Here is a 22,122-nt window from a genome sequence, read left to right as displayed (position 1 = left end):
GAAACCCAAACATTTCCAAAAGTAAATAAGGTGTTAAAATGCAATTAAGTAACCTTATGAAAGCAATACCAATTACTTAATTACTTAAAGTAATTAAGGACACCTCAAAACTTTAAAATGGCCACATGATGGCCTAGTGAATTATTCTTACCAGATTAAAGAAGATGTGGAAGCAGGCTATGGATAACCTTTGGTAACATCAGCCAGAGTAGTCTTCAGCCATGTAGATTTTTTCCTACATTATTACTGGATGCTGCTGCTATCTGTTCATGCAGGTCTCAGCAACATGATTTGAACGACTTTTACTAAGGGAAAGACTCCTTAATTCTGAATTAAAAGAAAGCACAGATTTCACTTAATATTAACAGCCTCAATTCTGATTCAAAAATGCAGCTTTTAGTTACATTATTTTTAAGCTTTCTTTCCAAGTGAGAGTACTTGCTTTTAATCAATGGGAAATGTTGCTGGGTATTAGGTGTGTCAACAATCACATTACTTATATAAGTTACTTACATAATGGGTACTTCTGGAACCTAATGGTTTATATACCAGTTGATAGGAAAATATGAAAATAATAATTTTTTTGAGAAATACATTGTTATATACATACATTCATCTGAATTTAATTAATATATACTAACTAGTTACTTTTACAATGGTATATTAAGTATACGTTACACTCTAAGATATATGCAGAGAAACAGGATTTCTCACATATATAGGTGTTCACATTCCATTTTATGTTTTATTTTCTGAATAACTTTGCATTTGAGTTCACATGTCAAGACTACTGCTGAGAACAGCATATCTTTTTATGCAGACCTGAGTCTTCCTGACAGCAAGAAGTAGTAAAGTTAATTTGTAGAGCTTTCCTGTGGGGGACATACATATACCAGTCTAAAATCTAATATGCACCAGGTAACATTAACTTGTTTTAGGAAGGAGATAAGCTATGTCAACATAAGTTCCACTGTTAGTTAAAGAGGCATATTGTACAAAGCTGTACTAGTATAATACTTCAAACTAAGAAACAAAAGTAAAGGAGAAAAAAATCCATGTCATTAAATGTAATGGTTGTGCCAGTGCATTCGGTGATGAACACCTCTTTGTCCTATCAACTGCTGAAATAAGTCAAATTCTCAGGCGGGTATTGTCATGGCAAAAGTATTAATAGTTTACACTGGAGATATATGATAATTAAACACCTAGGATGAGGCTGGCTGCCCGGAGAGCCAAGGATGCCAGGCCAGGAAAGCCACAAGAGAGCTATAAAGGCGATGAGTAAAAGCACTCTGTCAGCTGACGTATGAGGTCTTCCGTGCAGCACCGGGGATCACAGGAAAAAGAGAGGGATACGGGTGCAATTTGAACAGGTCCATGGCACAGCGTGTCTGAGGTAGAAAGAGAGGATAGAGCAACAGAGTTTCTCTGAGTTTCTACGAAATAAAAAGTGAGAATAAAGCGAGAGGAGGGTGAGGCGAGAGGCGGTGGCCCGGCCGGCTGAGGCGGAGCTGCCGCGGCGGCTTCACGGGGACCGCTGAGGGCCCCGACCGAGAGAGCTGCGGCCAGCCGCGCCGGGCGCTCCTGGCACGGCACAGCACAGCACAGCACAGCACAGCCTCGACGTTGTAGCCAACAACCGGCAAAGTCCGACGGGAACGGCACACACGGGATCGCTTCGACCCGCCAAGGGGAAAAACCCCAAAGCAACACCAATGACAGGAAAAAAAAAATTAAAGAAATCAACCCACTGCTTGGAAACCGCGCGGTTCAATGTCCAGCAACAGGTGGCTGAAGTTGCAGGGAGTTTACGGACGGTGACTCCCCGGAGCAGGGCAGCGGGACGGCCCCACCCGGCGGAGAGCTCCGAATCCCCAGCCGGGCAGAAGAGGACCGCGCTCCGGCTGGGGCTGGGGCCGCCACCGCCTCCGCCTCCTCCCGTGCTGCCCGGGCCACCGCCGCCGCCTACAAGTCCCGTCATGCCCCGCACCGTCGCGGCCGCTGCCGTCGCGCCCCGTCTCCCCTCCCGCGCCGCTCCCCGCCCACTGCCGGCAGCGCACGCGCAGCGGGGGCGGCGTCCGGGGCAAGTCTCCCCAATGTAAGATGGTGGCCGGGCTGGCAGTGGAGCGCCCCGAGCTCGGAGATCGCCTGTCCCTCGCGTAAAGGTCGTCGGAGCAGCCGCCCGAGCGCCCGACCGGCTGCCGCCACACGTCTCGCCCCAGGAGCGCCGGTGCGGGTTTCTCCCCTCCGCTTCTCTCCTTCCTCGCCGCCTCTCTCCTTCCCTCCCCACCCTTCTCCTCCTTTTCCCCTCGCCTCCTTTCCCGCACGCTCACTCACCCACCCGCCCGGCCGCCCCCGCCGCGCTGGGCAGCCTGAGAGGGAGAGCCGCGCACACGCACCGCGGGCTGGGCAGGCAGGAGGAAGGCGGGTGAGTGCGAGCTGAAGGCCGGGCCGGGGAGGGAAGGAGGAGGGAAGGAGAGACGAGGAGGAGGCGGGGGGGAGCCGGGCCGCTCTGACTACGAGAGCGCCGAGGCTTCGCTGGGACGGCGCAGGCCGCAGCCCACCCGCCGGTGCAGCCCCGGCGACGGCAGGACGCGCCGGGCCGCTGCCGGGCGCCGAGGGCACCGGGCCGTAAGGGGAGGGCGCGGGGGCGAGCGGGCGGCTCCTCCTCCCCGGGGGCACCGGGGAAGGGGCTCCCTCCGTGTCGCTGCCCGGAGGAGGCTGTATTGATTTCCTCCTCGCCCCCCCTCCGGCGCGGGGAAGCCCCTGGGCCGGGCCGGGCCACCGGCCGGGCTGGCGGAGGGACGGTGGCCCCGGAACCGCTCGCATTTGCCGGGGCAGGCCGGTGCGGCCAGGCGCGGGCATCGCAGCGTGATTCACTTAGAATTTGCGTGGAAATTTCCTCTCTCCCCTTCTTCCTCTTCCCTGGAGCCAGGCTCCATTTCTTCTTGTGATAGGCACTTTTTTCCTGAGGGAGAGGGAAACAGATGGTGAATGCCAGCCTCTTAATTTTGGTGTTATTTTGGACAGTCCATGCAACCTCCTGAGATTTGTCTGTCAGTAAAATAACCGGTATGTGACTTTCTGTCTCCTGCTTGCAAAATCCTAGAAGCTCTTTTCATTTTGTGTATTAGCAGAAGCAAACGACAAGGCTATGTATTGGTGCTCATCCTGCTTCTAGCGACGGTCCTACAGCTCTACCTGCCAGTTTAAAAGTGAGCAGCCGGTGCCTTTCTATGTACAGTAAAGGGGAGGGAAAATACACTAGATAATTATCTTAAAATGCTTTGTTACTATACCAGAGAGGATTTAATTGTCCATGGCTTGTATGTGTCTGTCAGTGTGGTAATACTAAGTATGCTGTTCATAGGAGAAGTAATTCTCTCCAGAGCATATGTTAATGTGAGCAAAATCCACAGCTGGTTAAAGCTGTGGAAATTCTAGACCTGCAGATGTTGGCTTACTCCTGTCCAAAAGTTTTAGGAGTTAATGTTGGCCAGTCACATGTTTACTGAGCCTGTACAGGTTTCTAACTTGCTGTGTTTTAACTGCCTGTGTTTTGTTTTAGTTTTGAAATGTCTTAACTCGAACATCCCTGTACTTTGACTTCATATTCATGTAAACATGGTGTCTGGCACTAGCAGAAGAGCACACATACTGAAAGATGAATATGTAGAAGAATGAAACTTTTTCTAGCCCCTTTCACTGCTTAAAAAGGAAAGAGAAAAAATAAAATACAGGCTTATGAAGAGCAGGGAATAAAACAGCTGTTTGACTCAAGAGGGTGAATTAGTTTCAGATGGCCTACAAATAGCCAAATGTACTTCTAGTTTCTTAGCACCTCTGTAATAATGTCGTGATCTAACTTGTGGTCTAGGATTCAGCTGTGCTGCACCTTAGGCTTTTGGAATTCTGCGACAGAGTTTCCATTTCATAAACAAGATGAACACATGTTTAGAAGTGCTTGGCAGTTGAACTTGGCTGAATTGAAAACTAAGTTCATTTTAGGGGAAAGGATTGTTTTGGGAAGGGGGAATACAGTGATAAAATTATGTGTTCTTTTAACTTGCATGTTTCTTCAGGTGCCTTTTCGTTAGCTTTTAAAATTAGGGGTGTTGGAGGATCCTAACAGTTTTTCTCTTTACAGAAAAAAGGTGATGAGTGTCTGTCAGGAATAGTGCTCTGCTAGTTTCTTGGTACTGCGGAAAGTATAAGAACATCCTTAGAGTGCCAACTAAATAAAAAACTTGGATTAAAAAGGCTGGTGAGAGAGCATACGCAAGTACATGGCTTTTTTATGTAATAAAAAAGAATCTTTATGTAAAAGTACATGTTTTCCTTCATGGCTATTGTTCATAGAAGTTAGGATATTCTTTGTGAGCTACATGTTTTTGAAATAGCTCTGACCAAGATCCTAAGCATGGGCCCTGAAGGCTTAACTCTGGCAACTATTGCTTAAAATCTCACCTGCCTCTCTGAAATAAATGAGATTATTTCAAATAGACCACTCTGTAAGCACGGGTGACTGTTAAGTGGCTGATAACAGATTGCATCTTGGGTCTTGGTTGCTCTGGTAAGATGAGGCTGATCTATAGGCCTTAACACAGGCTGGAAGGAAATTACTTGCTCAGCAAGATTGCTAGGGTCAAGGGTTCTTAAACTTTCACACGGCGAATAGTGCCCTAGGTTGTACAAAACACCTCTTGTCCCACTTGCAGTTATGCTGTGTTGCTGAGATAACTTGAGTAAGTGTTTGTATGAAAGACTGCATAACTTACCTTGCTTCCATGTCCAGAATACTTTCTCTCTTTAAAGGTGTTCATGCTTTCTTTTTTTTTTTTTTCAGTGTGTATTTTTCTACCTGTTTAGTCCCCTTTTTATTGGATGGTAACAGTGGGAGGAGATGGAACTTTATGAATAGAGTCCCCATCCCTCTGGGCCACCCTCTTCTGTTTCTTGGAGAATAGTCTATGAATTTATTCTTTTCAGAAGGTTGGTTAACATTTTAACAACTGTAAATACTTTCCAGACTTGGAAAATTAAGTATAGCAGTAAATGGTTTGGCATGGCTTGAGCTGCTGCTCAGGCCTTCTGGTTCTTCCTTGTAAGTAAATGGGGAGGACAGTGCGAGTGTCTAGCAGGAAATATGAATATAACATATCTAAGTAAAAGCATGCATTAGACTGTTTGGATCAGTTAGGTGCATGTTTTTGCCAGACTGAGGTTTTTTCTGTCACACCAGAAACTTTTGACGTGCTTGGTTTTGTCAGATGGCGTTTTTCTTGTATGAGTTTGAAAAAGGAATCTTCATCGTCTCCTTATTTCAAAATTGTATTCAAGATTATACAGATTTTGTGAGTATTCAGGATAGATGGTTTTGGCTTCTGGTTAGCTGTTATTAGACTGGCTGCATCGCCTCAAAGGGAAGAATTGGTGTTTAAACTAGTGATTTCCGCGTAGTACTAAAATCAAGTAAGTTTTCTGGTGATATGTTTTATTTTCTTTCCTTCCACTTGGCTGTTCTGGGAACTTGACAACTTCAAGGTATTTCTAGTAGGAGTCTATCATAATTTAAATGCAGCTTGCAAGTGTTTTCTAACCATGGATGTGCAAAATAAGGCATTCATAAATCTCATGCATGTGCTTTAACAACTTCAGGAAGCCTGCATTCAGAGCTATCAAGACAAATACAGGCCAAGGCAATGACACTTCTCATCCTTTTCTGGGTATCCTGAAAGCTATGTTTTTATTCTGCAGCAGAATATGTTAGTGTTGATTTCATAATGGTTAATCAGTTGTTAGTGTATTTTTATTAAGGTATTTCATCTGTTGCTGGTTTTCAAATTGGGGAAAAATAGGTTGGGATCAGCATAAGGGAGATTTTTTAATCCTTTAGTCACTGAGTTAAAAATAAAGGTGGATGTAGAGATCAAGCAAACATGCTACTGAACTTGGTGGGAAGGGAGCTTGGATCTTTGCTAAGGCTTGTTCTCTGATCAGTGCTGTCTGATTTTGATCCAGTTCTGTTCTCTTGCAAGGGAAGAATGGAAAACTTCATCTGTCTGTGAGTAGCTTTCTAACATACTGTGATCCCAGCATCTGTTTCTTCTATCTCACTGTTGTCTTGAGAGCAGTAGATGCCTAATATGAAGTGGATTTCAATTGGCTACAAAATCGGATGTAAAGTAATTGTACTTCTGTATATCTTGGTTGAGAGATGGAGGGTCCCTTGTAGTGCAGGTTTTGTACTGTCTGAGCCCCTTCTGGGCTTTGAGTATTTCACTTTTCTCAGCAGTCTTTCATTGGTGGCAGGTGATATTGCAGTATTTTGTATTTTGTATTTAATTGCAAGAATCAATTATCAGCACTAGAAATTTGGCGTGGTGTTTTTGTGTTGTTGGGGTTTGATTTTTTTGCTTTTTTTCAAAACAAATGAAGTGAAAGAAACTGCAAATATGGCAGCACACTTCTGTCTTCACTTCTAATGAGTCCTTCACATTTGAAACAGAATCACATGAGCTTTGTAGGGATGGCCAAAAAATCTGATAGGCATGTGTACTGTGATTTTCAAGCAGTGCTTCATCCCAGGTTTTACTTTGGGCCATTTTTAGGCCCTTTTTGTGGTTAAGTGCTTATGTTTCACGCTGCTGAAGCCTAATCTTTTCCTTGCTTAACAGAAGGGGCATTTATTTTTTCCCAGTGTGGATGTTCTTAAATGTTTTCTTCCAGATAAGATTTGATATGCAAAAGTAGTAACTAAAAGGATAGCGAAGTTACTACTTGTAGAATAAAATACACTGCATAGGTAGACTTGCTAACAATTTTTCAAGTTATTTTTTTTCAGGAGCACTGAATTCAACAGGTGAGATTTATTTGAAAGCAAGCTTCATGTTATATTTTGGTTTAGAGTCTCTTTCACCAGTATGGATTTAATGTGGATCCTGCTTGAATAGTGTATATTAATTTTAAACTGCAAGATACATGAGCTAAGACACCTCGAGTGTGAAATACTGTACTTGCAGGTGGAGTAGTTTTGTTAGTTCTAAACCTGTCTCTTATTACGTGTTACAGTAAGTTGCCATCCTAAAAAAAACAAACAGAATTTGAGTGCAGGACTGGGAGGAAGTAATTATATTTGTATGTGCTTTGGAACTGCCTACCTGAAGAGTTTATGATAGAAGTTTTGATGAAGGTTTTGTCCCAGATAGGTAAGCCTGTGGTGGCTGTTGTTCAGAGTTTGTTTTCTACTACAACCTAGAATTATAGAAAAACAGGATAGGGAAGAAGTCTGTAGCAATAATCACTAGATGTGGGGAGAAAGTATTCAGCTACTTTTTTGTGTTTCTCTGTCTTCTCTCCAGATATAATGAATGAAGATAGGTATGTGTAGCTATAGCTGTGCCTGTCAGTTAAAGACCTAAAGCTTCTCTGTGATCTGTAGATATTACCTTGGGCTGTTGGACATTCAAAAATAGAAACTATTCCTTGTCTTTGAATAGCTCCTGCTTCATGACGTGACTTTTTTTTTTTTTTTTTGAATGAAACTAGAATTAGTCTTCGGTATCTCATTCATAAAATGTGTCTGTCCCCTGAGAGCTCTTAAACCAGCATAAAATAAAAGGCCAAAACTTGCTAGGTCAAAATTAGTGTTTATAGGTCAGCATGCCCAATAGTTAATTTGAATGCATTTCCTTCAATCACTGTGAACTGCAGGGGCTCCTAAACTCCTGAAGTTCTGTTAAACACACTGGTCTGAATTGAGAGAGGCCCAGCATTAATCCAATTTGTCTAGTGACTTAATCTTACTGCCATTTCTCATGTAACTGCTGCTCCTCTGAACGAGCCTCCTTGCATGTGTTTCTGTTGATCATTTAGCATGCCTGAATCCCTTTTCCTAAGAAGGTAATCTTCCCTTTTATGAAACTTCATCCTAGGTTAAGGGTCAAGTAATTTATAACTGAGAAACCACGTTAGAGAAGTTAGAACTTCCTCCCATCTTTGAAAGCTCCTTTGCTAATCCTTTCATTTAGTAAAGCATATATTTAACATATTAATGTGGTTTCACAGTTAGTGGCAAACTGGTTCTAGGACATAGGTGGTAAGTCTGAAACCAGAAGATGATCGCTGGTTTTCCTTTACATAACTGTTAGTGTATGTTGAAAATATGGAAGAACAGGTGGGAAGTTTAAGGAAATAGCAGCTCTTATATCAGGCTGTCTTCTGCACATGGGTAGTGTGATCTGACTGGATTACAGTTTCATTTGAGTCTTGAGTAGTGCTTCAAGGTATGTCCATTCTCATGTTTTCACCAGTGTAATGGCTTCCTCCTTTCACTGAGCCCTTTTAGAGACATTAATTTCTTAAATTTTTGTTCTCGTGCTCTCATTCTGATTGAACTTGAGGCTTGTGATTCTCTGGGGGTGGAGCAGGGGCATACCTTGATGAGAGCTATCCTCTGGTTACTATGGTATACATACATAGCACAGTGAAACTTGGTGAGAGCCAGCTGTGTTGTGTGACCGTGTGACTCTTGACAGTCTGAAGAAAACACCATATCTTGGGCAGAAATTGCTTAGAATTGGTTCTGTAGTATCTTTTCTTGGGAAACCAGCTATTTGCTTTTGACTTCAGTGTCTGAAAAGAGAACACTATACGGCCATCTTTATAAGGAAACCTGCAGTGGCACATGGCTTTTATTCTTTGAGTGTAGTTGTATAGAGTATAAGTGAAGAGTCAGAAAACAGGCAGTTTTGGAGTAAAATGTTTATTCTGTCTCTATTTGTAATTAATAGCAGTTACCGTGAGGGTATTTTTTTTTTAATTCTTTGCACGTATGTATTAAACTATTGACCAGAAGTGCAGCAAAGTTTGTTTTCAAACTTATGTGATTTAGTGTAATGAGGTGAGAGGGAGGGTCAGGCTCCTTTTGGCGTTTGTAGTGCTGTAGTCATCTGCTCTTAACAAATGAGCTACTTAGTACCAGCTGCTGTTTCTGCTGTATTCAGTGTGTGCCACCTCTGAAAGCCCGGTGCAGGTACCTTCTACAGAGGTGCAGTGCAGCATCTTTTGATTGTACTGTTTTTTCCTGAGACTTGTGATGGACTTAGAAAATACCATAGTATATGAAAGTGTAAGGAAGGAGATGGACTCAGTGTCACTCTGTGTTTTATTTGGGTTTTTATTTTACTTTTCTTATTTGCTAAATAGAAAATCGGATATCAAAGAGCATCTTCTCAAAGCTGACATCAGCACAAATGTTTCTGAGGCATCCTTAATGTCATCATTTTGTGTTTTGTTTCTTCTGGTTTTAAAGGAACTTAAATCTATCAGCCAGTTCTTTGTTCTCTTAAGGCAGTTGTTGGATTTTCTTATGGGTTTTGGTTAGTTTGGTTAGTCCTCGTTATAGGCTTAGGCTTCTCCAAAGGAATTGCATTCAGCTGCTCTTGGTTGGTAAAACCTCAGACCTGTCTCTTAATATTAAAATATCACAGCATTTAAAGGATATGTTGGGCAAGTGTATTTGCAGTCATCTTGAACTTCTGTGCTTTTTATAAGGTGTATTTGTCACAGTCTGACAAATTGTTTGGGATTTCATTCAGCACTTCATATGTACCAAATGACTCCTTAAGTTCACCTGCTTGAGTTAATGTAGCTCCAGGTAGTGGAGGTAGCAGTAGAAGGAATTTATATAAATCCAGTACTACACATTCTGCTTAAATTTGTGGAAGCTGATGCTGTTATTTCTCATTGTTTTCCCCTTTTTTCCTAAGAAATTGCTTTATATGTGTCTGTCTCTAAAGTTTTTTTACCACAGCATATAGATTATGTTCAAACGCACAGCATATAGATTATGTTCAAACAGTCCTGTGTTCTATTCCTCACTGGGATAAAGGTGCTTCCCTCAGTGCAGGTCTTGATCTTTCTCAGCTTTGTTTTTTAGTAACAAATCTGTATTTCCCTGAAAAGCATAAGTAGGCAATTGTAGCTTGGGTAGCAGATATGTGGGAATAGGTATTTATGATGTGGGTGAATATTGTACAGAACTACCTTTCTAGATTTCTAGCAGGTATGTGGAGCATCTGTGATAAGAAGGTTCTTCGACTCTACGAAGTTTTTCTGTGCTTCTTGCTAAATTAATTGTTTGCTTTTTGAAATAAATCTCATTTTTTAAATTGCAGAAAGGAAAGCAAAGTAAAATTCCAAGTATTCTCTGTAGAAGCCAAACCAGCTCCAAACTGGAATTGAGTGTGGCTGTAACATGGTAGATGTTTTTACCATTTTCTGCTGACTCCGATGTCAGTACGTATTATTGAAACAGCATCCTGCTCTTGTCTGAAGCAGATGATGTCTTAAGCATAGTATTCTTACTTTCCATACTGAACTCCAAGCTGATCTCTTTCTTCAGCTAATAGAACTGATAGCTCATTGGGTTTATTTGCTCTGGCCTTTTAATTAGATGTACCTTTTATGTTATGCAACTGTTTTATAAATTACTAAAAGAGAAACTTTATCGCCTTGAATTATGTGCTAGAGAATTTCAGATTTTAGAGAAGCTTCATCATTTGTCATTTTCAGCATGAAACAAGAAATAAGCCACAGGCCTCATTTCCACCTACTTTCAGATAGTGCCACAGGTTTACGAACAGGACATGTGCTATATTTGGAATTGACTTTACCTCCCAGATACACATCAAGAAAAAGCTGGAATGGTTCACTCATTTATTTTTTCCTTTGGGCTTTGCAATTAATAGCTACAAGGGCTAATGCTTTATTTACTTTTTCACTCTTGAAGAATTCTAAGTGTAGGTACCTTGGTCTAACTGTAGTCTCTTTAAAGTGTGAGTTTGTATGTATTAAACTTCTGTTGTATCTTTACAGTTCCGCTGTGCCTTTTGTATTTACATATTAAGACTGTTATATTGTGTAACAGTAGTGCTCAGTGTAGGGAATTGTTATCATAAAACTTACATTTTTGAAGCTAATATTGTAAATGTAGGCAATGTTTCTCTGGTTCAAACATGTTCTCTAACCTTATTATCATCAATAGACCTATTCCATTGGGTAAAGTTTACTACTTAAATGTTTGTAGGATCACAGCCTTAATTTATAGTATTTTGGTTTTCTGCCTTGAGCACCACCTAAACGCAATTAGGTTGTAATGCATTTCTGTGTTGACTTAGGTTTAAAGTGGAAAGTATAGACAAGTTCATAGAATCACAGAATGGCTTGGTTTGGAAAGTACCTTAAAGATCATCTCACTCCAACACCCTTGCTGTGGGCATGGACACCTTGCACTTGCCCAGCTTGCTTGAAGCTCTATCCAGCCTGGCCTTGAACACTTCCAGGGATGGGACATCCACAGCATCTTTAAACAGCCTGTTCCAGTGCCTCACCACCCTCATAGTGAAGAATTTTTTCCTAACATCTAATTTAAATCTACCCTCTTTCAGTTTAGAACTTTTACCCCTAGTCATATCACTTCCTTCCTGATAAGAGTCCCTCTCCATACTTCTTGTAGGCCCGCCATGGGATACTGGAAGGCTGCTATCCAGATCTCCCTGGAGCCTTCTCTTCTGCGGGCTGAACAACCTCAACCTCACAGAGAAGATACTGCAGCCCTCTGCTCTTCTGTGGCCCTTCTCTGCACCTGCTGAAACAGTTTCCTCTCTTTATTATGCTGGGGGTCCAGTTAGTTATTCAACCAATAATGTTCTGTCTCCCAGTGTCCAGTGTTCATTCACCTGGGGCCTAAACTGACTTTCCTCTCCTGACTGTAGTGAGGGGCAAATGCTGCCACATTTTGCAGAAGTCAGGTTTGCTTTTTTCCACTTGTGACTAAAGATACTGAGTGTGAATGGCTGAGAGTGGATCTGGGGGCGATGGCTGCTGTCTCACAAGCTTTACAATGAGGTTGAAGAGGCTGACCAAATCCTTCTTGTTCCCTGTATTTCTTGGAAGTTTCTCAAGGATTCTGAAGAATGATTTTAAGCCTGTGTAAGGGTTTATTTTATTTGTATAGGGTTTTTTTAAATAGGCTGGATGAGGAGTACAGACCTTTTTCTGACATTTGCTCCCCTTCAGCTGTGAATGAAATACAGAATGTGGGTTTTCCAGAGGAATATGGAGAAGATTCCTTTTTTTCCCTTAAGGAAGCATCACTGCTTCTTCCAGTATCTGTAGCCCCCCAGCCTTTTCTTTTGAGAAGTGCTGGAACACATCTCACTTACTGATAAGGAGTTATGAAACGAAGCTTTGGATACATTTCTTCTTCACTCCTTCCCGTCTCTGGGATTTCTTGACTGACTAGTCATGATGTGAATTTTCCAGTGGTTAATAATTCCCGATGTTATTTACTTTGTCAAAGAGTATGGGACTTTTTCTGAAGAGCATTACTGTCCTAAAATGTCCTATTGTTAGTCTGAGAAGTAACTTTGGAGGATTGGGAAGACTGATACAGGAACTTCTGTGTGTAATTGTTGGTAGGGTACTGTACCTTACCAGAAATTTGCTCCAAGGGCTTGTGGTGTCCTTGGTAGTGTTTTTACTTTTTTTGGTGCATGGTTTTTGTCTAAACCAACAATGGTTTAGAAAGCAGCCCTAATAATGTACTCTTATTCTCCTCCTCCGATCTTTGAGGCTTGTTTGTTGGTCTGGTCTTTTCTTTCCCCTTCAGTTCAGGGCATCTTTTTTTCTTCCTGAGTGTGTATAAATATGAGCTTGTAAAACTACAACTCTTCATTTAACTGTATGATGTTTTTCTAGAAGTTCATCCATAGCTTTTAATTCTAATTTAGAAACAGAGCTGCAGGCTGAATAGGGGATGTTCTCTTTTAGAGTTGATGTACATTGTTGAGAGGGGCTGTAGTGAGCCCAGAAGGGCAGCATGTATAACTCATTTTAGCTTGTACTAGAGCAGATTTCAGTATGAGGTCTGAGTTCCTGCAGTTGTATCTGGAGAAGTGCAGAGATAAAGATAACAGCTGCTTTGAATCAAAACTTTGTATTTGTGTTGGAAGACTTTAAATCTAGCAGATGTGTATAAGTAACAGTTTGCTAAAATTCTGTCTGCTGTTAGGGAAATGCATCCTCAGGCTGCAGAAAAGATTTTGGGAAGCAGGATAAACTAATGGTTGGAGTACCTATGGCCATGCTATTGAAAGTACTGAGCTGAGCTTGCTAGAGCAGTGTGTGGAAGGCAGGCAAGAGACAGCAGGCCTGCATTAAAATAACTTCATTTAGGATGAACGTGTTTCTCTGTGCAGTGGGACAATTATTGTGATAGGTGGAAGAGGTTCTGCAGTGTTCAACTTTGAATGTTTTGATGCCCAGCTTGATAAAGCACAGTGTAATATAGACTTGTTTTGCTTATTTTGATTTGAGAAGGAGGTTGAATGGAGAACCCTAGAGATCCTTTCCAACTGGAATTATTCTGTGAATCTGTAGCAAAAACTGTAACCATCCTCAACTTCATGAGTATGAAATTGTCCACATTAGAGCTTGAAACTAAAAATCAGTGATAAACCTATAAACTCACATGAGGCTAAACGGGACCAAGTGCAAGGTGCCTGCACCTGGGTCAGGGCAACCCCAGGTATCGGCGCTGTCTGGGGGATGAACAGATGCAGAGCAGCCCCTCTGAGAAGGACTTGGGGGTACTGGTGGATGGGGGGCTGACCCTCATGCTGGGACATGACCCAGCAGTGGCACTCACAGCCCAGAAAGCATCATGTAGTGACAATCAAACTGAGAGTAGGCTTAGCTTAGATATTAGAAAAAAACCATTACTGTGAGGCATTGGCACAGGTTGCTCAGGGAAGCTGTGGATGCCCCATGCCTAGAAGTACTCAAGGACAGGAGGGATGGAGCTCTGAGCACCCTGGTCTATTGCAAAAGGTGTTGCTGCTTGTGGCAGGGATGTTGGAACTAGATGAGTTTTAAGGTCCCTTCCAATCCAGGCCATTCTCTGATTCTGTGTTAATAGGCTTAAAGCAGATGTAGCTTCAGTGGAAGTGCAGGAAGGTTTATTTAAACTTAAAGGTACTCCTTGATATAAATACTGAAGCTTATGGATGTAATGCAGAATCTCTGAATCTCTTGCACTGGCACAGGATGTTCATCTTCCTAAAGTTCAAGGTGGTTGCTTAAAAACTCAGTGATTAAATGCCGAAAAGGCAGTGGGAAAATACCAGGCTTGCCAGTGATGAGCAGCAGGATGGTGTGCCAAAAAAAAAAAGGAAATGAGGGATAGGATCCCTCAATGCTACAAAATACCACACCTGAAATGTTTTTACACCAATACAGGCAGCATGAGGAACAAGCAAGACTAGCTCCAAGCTTTGGCCCAGTCCTAGAAATTTGATGTTGGCATAAGTGAAACCTGATGGGATGAGTCTTGTGATTAGTGTGCCCTGTTGGATGGTTGCAGGCTCTTTAGGAGGGATAGGTGGGGCAGAAGAGGTGTGGGGAAGATGAGCAGGGTTGGGGGGGTGTAAGGATGGCATTTTTTTTAATGGAAGGGATAGAATCTGTGGAGTGCAAAGTTGTGCACTTGAATGGCACATTCAGGAATCATTTGGACAATGCTCTCAGGCACATGGTGTGACTCTTGAGGTGTCCTGTGCTGGGCCCGGAGTTGGACTCAATGATCCTGATGGGTCCCTTCCAACTCAGCTTATTCTATGATTCTATCAACTTTTCCATACACTGTCCATGGTACTGCAGTTGCAGACATTTCCCTTCCACAGCTGTAGACAGGCTGAGAGTGTGTTGGAATAAAAGTGATTTCATATTGAAGTTGGGCTCGATTGTATGTGTGTGGGGTAGTTGTGGGCTTTTACTCTACTCTCCCTTGTAAGGTTTTTGTTGTTTGTCCTTCAGGTTAAGTACTTCTGTCCAAAGCCCCAGGAATAGCAACAACACTGTAATTTGGTTAAATGTTTGTTTCTGTAGTTGTGTCCATGTAGAAAGCAGGAGAAACATACTTTACTTCTGTTGGCTAAAAAGCACAATTTTGATAATCCAGAGTAATTTCTCCAATTTGTAACTGCAAATGCCTTATAATTTATCTTAGGACAGAATTTAGTCTAAGACCTTTAGGTAGCTTCAGTGTGATGATCGGGACTATGAATAGAGCCCCTAATGAAAGATAAAATTAGGTGTTGAACATTGTGATGGTGTTTCATATCTTCTGCAGAGTCTGTTGGGAGAATGAAGGAAAATCTGGTCCTAGCAATTAGCTTCATCTTTGCACTGTACCAATAGATAATGTTCTTTACACTAGTTATTCTTTCTCAGGCTTGGGAATTTTGTTTGAGTAATTAGAAAAGTGTTTTTAAGCTAACTCGTTATTATCTTAGCATTGCTCTTAGATGAAATCTGAAGGACATGTCATTTTTCAGCATATCAGGGCTTGTATTTCCTTGAAAAGCAAAGCACTGGACAGTAATTATCACTCTTGACTCTTAAGACTTGTGAGGGTTTAATGGCACTTGCAAAGTACAACTAATTAGGGATTGATAAATAAATACATGTGTTTATAAACCTTTATAGAATGCTGTAAAGGAAGTGTTTGAGTGAGCTTTTTGTGTATGTAGTACTACTCTTCCCGTCTTTGTCAGTCAGGGAAGTTTAGCAGATGTAATGCAAATAATGATACACTAATTCTGGCCTGGAGGAATGCAAAGGTACTTCATTCTTTATGCTGACCTTTTCTTGGTTTCTCTCAATGGGTGGTAAAGTAGTTGGTTAAGGGCAGTCTGTGGGTTACTGTGGGTGCTGGATACCTGGGCTGACAGGTGTAGTGAGTAGTTTACATGGTGCTGTGCTGTAGAAATGGTGTTCTGCAACTTAGTGTTCCACTGAAATACTCCAAACCACGAGCAGCTTGCTCACTCCTCCCTCCCCCTACAGCAGGCTGGGGAGGAGAAATGGAGGCAGAAAGGTCAAGACCACATGTTGAGGTAAGAATTTACTGGAAATAACAATGAGATAAGGCATGGAACAGTAACAGCAGCAATACAAATGACAGAGGGTGCAAGAAAGAGGTGAATGATGCACAAGTGATTGCTCATCCCAGGAAACCCCTGACAATACTTGACTTCCCTCCACCATACTGTGTGACCCAGAAGGGATGGACTCTCCCATCCCTGGAAAATGGCCTAGAGTAACTTCTGTGTCATAGCAATGCCCCCTTCCTAACTACTGTAAGAATTAACCCTGTCCTGACTGGGACCAGCTTTGAGCTGGACCTAGGTGCCAGCTGGAAGGTCAGAATTGTAGAACACTCAGTGGCTATTGGAGATGTAGTGCTCTGCAAACAAAATTTTGGTGTTCTATTCTAAGAGCAGAGGTGATGAGGTACAAGCTCTTCATCTAAGTATATGATTTTTTATATCCCTTTTTTTTTCTTGGAACTGTTGAAAGTAAAAAGGTGTTTTCTGTTGTGGGTTGTTTTCTTGGAACTGTTGAAAATAAAAAGGTGTTTTCTGTTGTGGGTTGTTTCCCTCCTATATAATTTCAGTGAATTACATCTGTATTTTAACTGCTGCTAGATATATTGAAAATAAAATTTAAATAATATTGTCTTTGTCTAAAAATGCAAGTGTAACATTTGTAACAAGTGTAAGCTTTTTTGAAAGGTGGGGAAGGCCACTTATATTTGTTCAATTCTACGTCATAGTCCTTTTGTAGATAACTAGTATAAGAAAACAATTCTGAAAGACAAAACGGCTTTTAAAGGTTGATGAAAGTTGAGAAGCAGATCCTATATGTTTTGTGGAGAACAGTAAAGTTTTCAGTTTAAGCTGTTCTAAGTTAATTTTTTTTCTGTGCAAAGTGCATAGTGATAAGGAATTCTAACAATATGCCACTGCAGTTCTGCCTAAAATACTTGGCATTATTTACATACCTATATGTAGTGAATTTTGCCACCTATACCCTGAATTTGTGTTGATCTGGGAGAAAAGAAAAATGTGAGATTTGTAAACATGTTTAAATAGGAAGCAGATGTATTTGAGATGTTCAGCAATGATAATGCTGCCTATTACAGACACTGTGGAATGACTGTTTAATAGATATTTCAGGTGTTTTTTGATCCCTTCTAAACTGATGCAAGATGCTTATTTTACTGCTCAGTTGTATGCTGAGGGCTCTGTTTTTTTCCTTTTACCTTGTCTGAGAAGACTTTGCTATAGTGGATGACTTACAGTGTGTATGTTCTGTGAGTATCCTAAAGAGCTCTTTTACCCCTCCCACCCCCTAAGTGTAGTTATTGATTTTCTCTGCCATAATGTAGTTGGCTTTGTTTTTTGGAAAGTACTTAGATCAGTGTTTGTCCTTTTGTTGTTTACTGAGAATATCAAGGTAAATTACTATTCATTTTAATTCTTACGCACACTCTAAGATAAATTTATCTTTAAAGGTGATAAAAATTTGGGAAGTAGCTTTGTATCAAGTGCTGAATATAAGTTATAAATAGGACCTTTAATATAGCAGTCAGTAATTGCTGAATTTTTCAAGTGTCAGACTTTGTCATCCCATTCCCCTGTCCAAAATGAGCGCTGCAGCAGTAGCATCTTGTTGGGTGCAGAGATGGTACCCTGTGTTAGACCAATAAACTAGTTCATTATATGCATTGGTTTAATAAAAGATGCAATCTCAATGTACAAACTCTGGCTTTTTTAGAGTAGGATGAATGTAGGAGTGTATGTGAGGCACGAGGGTGTGGCTTCTTCATCTTAGGCAGTTTCAGGACTCTGCAGAAGTGTGCGGTGCTAGGAGGAGAGAAGTTTTCTTCATGTTCATGCTCATCTTCTCTTGTGGCTGTCCTTGATCTCTGTCCTGTGGAAAGAAAACTTCTGTGGGCACATGCTTTGCCTTTGGTACCTCTATGTTCAGGGTGTAGCAAAGTGACTTGTGACTTCATGTCAAAAACCTTAATTCTGCATAGTGATGTGCTATTTTATATGCTGTCTGTGCATTTAATCTAGAGGGAATATTCTGTGTGCTTTAACAATCTTAGTCTTGTGCATAGCTATGTTTTTCAAGGACTTAAAACAACTTGTGTGACTATTAATGCCCTTTTAAAAGTGTTCAGAAAAAATTTTAGTCTTTCATAGAAGCTGTTTTCATATGAAAGTTGAAAAACTAAACTGTGGAATTTTCATTGAAAGATGGTTACTGGGAATGTAGTTCTTTACCTTGTGACTCCTTGTGGAGGAGAAATAATGTAAATTCTGTGTGTGGTTGGTTTGGAGGTCTTGCCTTACGTAGAAGGCAGCTAACCTGGCAGCTATTGTAATCTGTTACCCTAAGGAATGAGACAGTGGGAAGCATGTCCTGATGTCAGCCTGCTTTCCTCTGCATGGGAGAGGATGTTACTTTTCTATTACTCTATAACTGGATTTCTTCTCTGCACTACCTACTCCACCCAAGGAGCATTTCCTTCCACAAGGTCGGGGAATTGAGTTGCTCATGTTCCAGCAGTAGCAAGAATATTTCATCCCTTTCCAAAGGCTTGCTGTTTGTATAAGAGGTGGGAATTTATCTGACTGACGTTCTAGTATGAATTTGGGAACAGTGATGTAGTTGAAACCTGCATACATAACTAGATATTAATAAACAGAATGGAAACAAAATGGCAGGAGAGCCCTACAAAACCAAAGGTGCTTTTATTCACCCTGACTATTCATTGTTGACTATCTACAGGCACAGTAATGCTTTATAAGCAGTCTCAGCTACTAGCATGTTTCCATGTTATGTTATCAATGTAAATTCTTGACAGCATCTGATTTACCTGTCTGTATGCACAGTACTGATCATGAGCCTTTTCTGTTACAGTAGGTAAGGATAAAACACTAACCTCTTCCAAAGACAAGTGTCCTATCTTGAAAAGTAGATAAAAATCTGTAATTTTATTAAGTCAGAGGAGCAGAAGATACTGTATGTGATCTTACAGTTTGTACAGATTAATTTATCCTCTCTTTATTACTGTATGGTCTGGCCCATCATGCAGATGGGTATTAAAAGAACCTGGAATGTGTAAACTGTTCCTTGTCAGGAAGCAGATACCCTGGGTGCCATATCCCTGAATAATATGATATTCCCCTGCTGTCTCTCTTAAGTCCTCAGAAATAATGTTGAGAAATATCTTTATATAACTCAGGGAGTAAATCTAATGCTAAGTAAATCTAATGCTTTCATTTGGGAAGTGGACATTGCTGTTAGGGACAGTGGCAACCACTCCGCTCTGACGTAGGAACAGTAATATGGGTTTTCAGGTTGCTCTTTAAAATGCTTCATCTGCAAGGTGCTGAATAGTGATTAAGACTAAACCACACTGTAAAGTTTCTATTATAGGTCTGGAATCACACACACTAGCCCACACAAAAGTAGCAGTGCAATATGACCCATTGTTTTATTTTCTTCTTTCTGCACACACATTTCAGATGGAGTATCTGTGTCTTTAAGACTAATTTTGAAAGACTTTTTCTCATCAAATTAGGCTCTGTGCTTAACTGTTTTCCTAAAGTATATTGCATGTCAGATACAGCCAGTGCTGCCGGTGTACTAAGGATCCATAGTAAGCATAAAAGTAAAAAGCACACATTTGTATTTCATTCTGGATCACTATTACTTGGCTTCCTGATGCCAAGATCCTAGAAATTCTGAACAGTAAAACAGAGTGAGTAGGTCATTTTTCTTGTAGAATGCAACTGCTGGGCTGATTTAGGTTTATTTGCATATTAATTTTTCAAATACCTTGATTAGCAGGGGTTTATGGTTGTTTATAACAGCTATGTAGGTTAGCCATTTTGCCTTTCGAAATGAGATTTGCAAATTATTTTCCTCCAAACTCAGAGTGTGAGTTGCTTTTTTAGAGAATCAGGTTTTAGAATATGTGTGAGTAATGCTGTAGTTATATTCAAGACTCAAATACCATAAATCTTACTAAGTGGAAAGTCTTAATGAAAAGAGAATGATATTGTCAGAAGAGTAGTTAGAAATTGTTGAGCTCTGAAAACCAAAGCACAAGAGTCAAGAGCAGCGCATCTCAAACGTGGTCATAGCAGGGGAAAAGAATGATTTTCTGCTCACTGGATTGTGTTCTCAAGGGTCTTGTGTGCCAGTCTGGACACACGGAACAGGTCTGTCCTGAGTAGCTGTTGTACTTGGCCTGGGTTGCTGGAAGAATAAGGAGAAGTAAGGCTGCAGACACCTCTTGGTCCTGCTTAACAGTTCAGGAGTTACAGATCCTAAATTGATGTGTGTGATAGATTGATTATATGGCTGCTTTTTAGAGTTAGGCTTCTTTGGAATCCATTGCTCTTTGAAATTGCTGTTTGGTACTGATGACTTTCTGAATAAAACACCATGTACATTTTGTTTTTTAAAGAAGTCCCTGCAGCTTGTAACCTTATTTCTTTGTGGTCTGGTTTGATATGTTTTTGTATGGGTTCAGTTTGTCTATAGAAAATGCTAGGAAAGCCTTCCTGAGCCTGTAGAGGCCTCTTTCATGATCACTGTCTTTAAAGAGAAAGGATTGTTCTGCTGAAAGACTTATGGTGGATTGCCAGGCTGATCAATAAACAAAGATGTTCTTTCTGTATTTCATGTTCTAGACCTACTACCTTGAGACTTCTAGAATCTCTGTTCCTGCTGTTTTACCTAGAGAGGACTGTGAAGCTTTGGGAACTGTTCAGTCCTGAGAACTTTTGGTGATTGTCATGGTGCTGGCCGTGCAGAGTCTGGCACTGTAACAGACCACAATAAGCAGAGCTTTTCAGTTGTCCCTGAGAGTAATGTGTAGCCAATATAGATGTACAGTCCAAAAAACTCTTTTCCTGACACTCACATCTCTGGCCCCAAACAAAAAATGCTTGCATTGTTAATGATGCAAGACAACTTTCTACTTGTGTTTCTTCCCATAGTGGGAAAAAGGGCTGTGATAATCAAGTCAAGGATTTTCAGAGAAGACTGCAGCTTTTCAAGAAGTCATGATGGCATACTAAGTTCCCCCCCACCTTTTTTTTTTGTGCTTCCACGATCTTTTAACCATACTAGGTTGGATGGTGTGACGTGTTAGTGGGGTAAACTAACTACCTTTCACAAAGGCAAGGATCTCAGCTGCTGTAGGAGGCTACAGAGCAAACTCATTCAGCTTGTTTTATAGAAAGGTAAGAAATATTTTACAAATGCTTTCAGGTTTTACTGAGATCTGAACATTCAGCCTCCTAAGTCTATTTTCATTGATCTCTAATTCAATTAAGGAATGAGTTGTAGATTTTCCAGGAATGGAGCAAACTTGCCAATGTATTCTGAAAGCTAATCCTGAATATAAGGGATGTTACATTTAACAGTGGTATGAGTTTTCTTGTGTAGTTTCAAACATTGATTGTTTCAATAGCAGTCTAGTCCACAGATAAATACTATGTTCTTACAACTTCTCCTTAGCTCTTGAAATCTTTCATAGTCCTATTTCAGGGAAAATCTGGGTGTTTTCTTGTTAGGTGGTGTTACTACAGTCATCTCAGCTTTGTTAGCACCAGCCCTCTGAATTCCTCTTCTGTAAGATGGGTTCTGTACACAAAATGTATCATGTCTAGAGCAATGATTGAGTATAATGGGCCTTGTTTAGGAATGAGTGATCCTTCTGTAAAACAAACTGTGCAAAGAAGCTTTCAGTTTGGCCAGACTTTGAAGGGTTTATGTTGCTGTTTCACAGTACAGGTGCATTGGGGGGCAAGGAAAAGACCTCATGTTGATTCAAGAGGCCAATTATCTGGGGTGGCTAACAGTAGCTTCTTAAAACAAAATTCTTGTATATTGACCTCCTTTGTTGAAATTCTCTGATACTGGTCAGCAAGATTATCTTGTAAATCAGAAGTTTTGGAACACATTGAATTAATTCTTGGAACCAGAATTAAGCCTCTGGGCTGTGATTGGTTTGGAGTACCTTCTTCCCCAGGAAGTGATTTAGGTTTTTCTCTGGTTCCTTTGATAGGGCCAGATTTGTAAAGAGGAGTAGGTGCCTGTGTGATGGTTGTGTGAATGCCTATCTAGGGACTTGTCACTCATTCCTGTTTGTTGGTGTTGTAGGTTTGATCATCACCAGAAAAAGTGAAG

At 41.1% G+C, this 22,122-nt stretch overlaps 1 protein-coding gene across 6 annotated transcripts in view; it reads left to right on the top strand.

Annotated features, from left to right (window-relative positions):
• The first annotated feature begins 2,060 nt into the window (after window positions 1–2,060).
• The window catches only part of CNOT4 (CCR4-NOT transcription complex subunit 4), a 76,316-nt gene continuing 56,254 nt past the window's right edge, over window positions 2,061–22,122 (top strand). For all 6 annotated transcript variants that reach the window (XM_030959401.1, XM_030959408.1, XM_030959405.1 and 3 more), the window contains exon 1: window positions 2,061–2,428. The gene's annotated coding sequence lies outside the window, so the exon portion shown is untranslated. The remainder of the gene's footprint in view (window positions 2,429–22,122) is intronic.

The sequence above is a fragment of the Camarhynchus parvulus genome, chromosome 1A, assembly GCF_901933205.1.
Source record: "Camarhynchus parvulus chromosome 1A, STF_HiC, whole genome shotgun sequence".
Classification (NCBI taxonomy): Eukaryota; Metazoa; Chordata; class Aves; order Passeriformes; family Thraupidae; genus Camarhynchus; species Camarhynchus parvulus.
This window is presented reverse-complemented; position numbering and strand designations above follow the sequence as displayed.